This window comes from Pavona decussata, unplaced genomic scaffold (assembly GCF_977016875.1).
Source record: "Pavona decussata unplaced genomic scaffold, jaPavDecu1.1 SCAFFOLD_321, whole genome shotgun sequence".
Lineage (NCBI taxonomy): Eukaryota > Metazoa > Cnidaria > Anthozoa > Scleractinia > Agariciidae > Pavona > Pavona decussata.
The window spans coordinates 554684-560000 of record NW_028145711.1 but is presented as its reverse complement, the minus strand read 5'-3'; the positions used below and the strand labels follow the sequence as shown (position 1 = coordinate 560000).

Here is a 5317-nt window from a genome sequence, read left to right as displayed (position 1 = left end):
ATTTCTTACTCCTGATTGGTCGAGCGGCGAAAATACTCGCTCCAGATTGACTGAGCAGCACTGAGCACGCCAGTTCTACATTTCGTTGCTTTCTTCATTTTAAAGTTCTTTCAAGTTCTTTGGAGTTCGACCGTTTAAGCTGGGTTGTTTCTATCACAAATGCATGGAAATCAAGTGCTGCAGCTAGAAAGAAAATTCCTAAACCTAAAGTTTTCGTGTCTCTTACAAGGAACAGCCAAAGATTATTTGTGTCAAAGATAAAAACTTGGATCAGATTGACATTTGTTTTACTGAGAAACTGAAATCAGTCATGGCGATCAAGTGCTTTCACCTCGTTACTTCTTCTTTCAACGAATGATAACCGAGCATAACAGTGTCCTTTTGATGGGAGGAAGGAACAGATCAAATTTAGTGGAAGAAATTACTCCGTAAGTCCCTTCTTTAGATCCACTGCTTTCTATTTTTATCGATCTATTTTCGCGGTTTTTATAAGCGGTAGGAAGCTGCCTGACATTAAGTTTTATCGTTGTTAGTTTACTCCTGAATTTAACTCATATTCTCTCCTCATTACATGTGTAAAATTTACAACTCAGTCAATACTGCTCCTACTGAAATCTAAATAAACGTCAAGAAAAGGAGAAAACGGGGAAATCACTCTTGGTTGCTTGGCACAGATCTTCAATAAGTGTGTTTATAACTAAATGAGAGCCATGCGCGGTGCGAACGAAACTGCCCCGAAACAAAATGTTAAAAAATTAGGTTCTCCACGAATATTTGTCCTATCGAAACGACTGAATTATATTTGTAAAGCTTTTTTAAAAGGGGAAAATGCGTAAAATAAGGGAAATTATTTATTGTTGCTCGGAAACGTATTAGGATAGTAAACGGGCAGCAAGTTGCCTAAATTGGTAGGAGTTGCGTTTAAGTTAACAGAGAAAGAAAAATTCACCTTCGTTTGCTCATGTTCTCCACAAAACCTTCAACTAGGTCATTTCACGTTGTTGTTTTGCGGAGTACGGCAAAGAAATGTACCAAAATTTAAAATGCACGTTCGGAGCGATTGTTTTTGTTCAAATGTTGTTTCTGCCGTCGTCGTTGCTTAACACGCACAGGGTTCCCTGACATATTTGGCGCTCGGGTAAAAATATTTGAAAAATCATAACTCAGTCAATATTGCTCCTACTACAATAGACTACAATAGTTTTGGCCGTTACAAATATTTTAATACTTTAACGCTTGGTTGTGGCCCGAAAAATATTAGAGCGTTCAAAACTTTTGCGTGTTGTGCAAGCGCATGGAAGCAGAGCGGCGCAAATGCATTGCATTTACACGGCCCCAGAACAAAATGTTCAGAAAATAATCTCGCTGCGAATATTGGTGGTATCGAAACGTTTAAAAATCTGTGTAAAGCTTGTAACTAGTAACATAAGGGCAAATTATCGATTGTTGTTTGGAAGAAGCAGTTTCGCTTTAACAAATGATTTGTAAGCGGCCGTCGAATTACATGTCATGATAATAGTGGTGTAAGAGCAACTGAGCGGCCCGGGGAAAAATGTTTGGAAATTCAAAATTGTGTCAATTCTACTACTATAGTAATAATACTAAATGTTAACATATGGAGAATACAGGAAAATAGTCTTTGGTGGTTTGTAGAATTATTTCAGAGCTTTTAAACGTGTGTGTTTACAAACACATATGAACCGTGTGGTGCGAATGAAAAAAACACGGCCACGAAACAATATTGTTCAAAAATTAATTTCTACACGAATATCGATGGTATCGTGAATTTAACAAACGATTAAAGCATCTGTCGGTAAAGCTTTAAACACGTAACATAAAGTTAAATTATCGATTGTTGCCTGGAAGAAAACAATTTCATTTAGAAATGATCTGTAAACGGCGAGAGCAAGTTAGCTCCCGGGGAAAAATGTTTGGAAATTCAAAACAGTGTCAATTCTGCTACTTTAGTAATAATTCTTGTATCTAAATAACGTTAAGAAAAGGAAAATACAAGAAAAAAATCGTTTGGTGTTTGGTAGAATCATTTCAGAGCTTTCGAACTTGTGTGTGTTTACAAACACATTAGAGCCGTTCGGTGCGAATGAAAAAAACACGGCCACGAAACAAATTTTCCAAAAATGAACTTCTCCTCGAATATTGGTGGTATCGAAAGCGATTAAAGTGTCTGTGTAAAGCTATTTCAGAGCTCTAAAAGTTGACACAACTAAACACGAACGGGTGATACATCCAAACGTGAAGCTTCTTTAGACTTACTTTTCCGGTCGGCCTGCTCTAACTTGCTATCTGTCGCTCTCTCTCACGTTGCACTTTGCTTATTCGTCTCCGCTTTTATGTTTTCTTTTTCTCTCTCTTTCTCTTCTTTTCACGTTCGTCAACATATCTAACGAATACATATAAATTGACTTTGCATTTTGTGCTATTTAGCATTTCTGTTGCAATGCAACTTCCCGCCAAACAAACACGGGCACATTAACATTATGGGATTGCGTACGAACGTATGTACGGGTGGCGGACACAAGGACAAAAGTGTAGTCATAACATAACCAAACCAAATTTTTTCGCATTCATGGGTTTCCCAAATTTTCCTACAGTAGACAATAGACGGGGGGGATAGGGTGAAGGTGCTTCCTATAATCAACTATTCGAGGAAATTACGCCCGAAAGAGGCACGTTTTACAGGCTGGAGGTATATAAAAGGGAAGGAATTTCACGAGCCGGAGTATAGAAAAGGGTAGGCAAACTGTCATTTAGGTGTTTAAAGAAGCCTGTCATGCAAAATATCTCAAGTAGACCCAATGAAATAGGTGCACTGTTTATTTTAGAGGGGTACCATTTTATATGGGAGGTATAAGAAAGGATTATCTTTTCCGTGAAAAATGATATATAAAAGGGTTAAGGTTTGGCCTTTGTGCGGAGCCTCGCGGCATGTATGACACAACGAGCGCCATTATTCAATGGATGAAACGTTGGGTTTTATTCCCACGAGTGTTTAAATTTGACCATTCTGTAAAATGACAGAGATAAAAGATATGTAAACAGTGCGTCTGAACCAGTCCTTTATTTCTCACATCATTCTGTCTTTTATGACAAGCAATAAAAAAGTTTAAATCAAGCCTTCATATAATATTTGCATGGTTGTTTCGACGAGAAAAGGGCTGACATTTTTTAAATATTCTTATTTTACTTATTCTGTCTTGGAAAGGCTTAAAAAAAAAAAAAAACACGCAGAATCAACTATTTTAAAAGCAGTACTCTCGGGAACGCGTCTCCGCAAAATGAAATATTTAAAAGTAAAATATCAACAATTTTAATTTAAATGATGTATTATTCAGTTAGGGAGGCAGGCATACTCAGTGGAATAAAGGAATCTTAGTTCTCGAAAGATCCGAGAGTGCGGAGGTTATGCTTAGAGATCTTGAATGTTCGATCGAGGTAACAAAGATCTCGAAAACTTTCTCTGAAACAAATTGAAAGGAGGACAAGCGCGGGACGTTCCTGCCTTCCAAGAAAATTTGAAAGCTCGGACTAGCCCCTATTAGTGGAACGTCTGACCCATTAATTCCTCATGAAAGGAAGGCCAAGTAAAGGGGGACTCTTACGATGATTCTATTATATTGTGGTCAAAACCGCTAGAATATTTGACAAAGAACCTGTTTATAACATGAAATCGCTCTTAAAACATCGGAAAAAAATTTTAAGGTTTTTCAGGGTTTTTCTCAAAGGAACTGACATACCAAAATCAACTTTTAGCGACTTCTCGAAAATATACAGGAAGAATTTGAAAAAATTGGCTAATTTGTTCAAGTTGCAATCCACTTCCATCCTAGCCACCCGCAGCCAAACATAATTAATACTTCTGTGCACTAGTATCGTTATTGTTAAAATACCTCAACCCATATTTTAACGATTCGATTCAAACAAGTATGTTATTTGACTATTCATAGTGATACTTCAAATAGATGACACTGCTCCTTTAAATACGTTCCCTTTAATGCGTATTTTTGTTTCTTACTGTTACAGAGGACACACCAGGAGAGAAGTTATGGTACAGTGAACTCAGCCCCTCGGAATCCTCATTTTATGGAGCTGTTTTCCTAGACCTCACGTGTGCATCATTTTCTTAGAGAACACAAAATGGTAAATATTTTCTGAGGAGCTGAACTAGCCACCCTCTTCTAGCCTTTGGGCTGGATCGGCTATTTGCGCGACAAGCCATTCATTCTGTTATTTTTATTAATTTTTTTTCAAATAAATTGTTGTTGTTGTTGGATCCCTTCCTTAATTATAGCTCGACTATTTTGAGTACCCTACCGGGGACAGGAAATCCTTCGCCTTCTCATATATCCAGTTCACAAAAAAAATTTGCGCTGGTTGTCCCTGTGCCAAGAAGAATGGAAGCTTTATTATATTATAATATTTATATATTTCTTTCTTTCTTTCTTTCTTTCTTTCTTTCTTTATTTATTTATTTCTATAGCTTTATTTTACCACTCTGTAACTACGGCGATATCATTTGGGGTGAGAGTGAAATGCTACCTTGATGTCTGAACTTCACTGCGGTTCTACAAAACACTGAAAGCTGTGCGCCTAATTATTGTTCTGCTCGATCGTTCATCTGCTACAGAAGCGTTCGAAAGGCTTGGATGGAAGTCATTATTAGGCCGCAGGATAGAACATCAGGTTATTTTTATTTCTAAGAAGCTCAACAGCGATTTCTGCCGTTCGATTTCGGTCTCCTTCAATGGTTACTTTCATGGTTACCACATAAGGTCAAGGAGCGGGTCTTCAATAAATTTTGCCTCTAATATATGGAATAGTTTAGATACTTCCCTAAGGAAAGCAGAAAGCTTAACCATATTATAATTATTTAAGCGTTGGTAAAGTAATTTATTACTTGAAAATGAACTCAAGATGTCTTGGAAACGTCGCATTTTTTCGCTTATTTTCATTATCAACTGTATTAGTCAAGATGCTTCTATCGAAGAGTCTTTTTGCCATATCTTTAGTCGTATCTTTATAGATTAGCTTTTATTATTTTGAGGGCCCTTCTGTAAATTACTTATTGTGACGTAGGTATCCTCAATAAAGATTATTATGAATATTTTAACCTGGAAAGAAGGCTCAGCATTAACCACACAAAACTGTTTCAAATCGTCAAAACTGTTTAAATTTTGGTCGACTTCTCTAAGGTGTTCGATCGGTTCGATCATAATATCCTGATTGCAAAACTTCTCTTACTTTGCTGCACCCATCTTGCTTAACTGGAGGCGATTTTTTTGTTTTGTTTTACAAGACC

At 37.0% G+C, this 5317-nt stretch overlaps 1 long non-coding RNA gene across 2 annotated transcripts; it reads left to right on the top strand.

Moving 5' to 3' along the window:
* The first annotated feature begins 124 nt into the window (after positions 1-124).
* Positions 125-5027, top strand: LOC146453916 (uncharacterized). 2 transcript variants are annotated; one of them, XR_014859361.1, is made up of 3 exons: positions 125-428; positions 4042-4158; positions 4499-5027. It is a non-coding gene; the product is annotated as an uncharacterized LOC146453916 (long non-coding RNA). The 2 variants fall into 2 exon arrangements; XR_014859362.1 differs by lacking the exon at positions 125-428 and adding an exon at positions 2683-2752.
* The last annotated feature ends 290 nt before the right edge of the window (positions 5028-5317 follow it).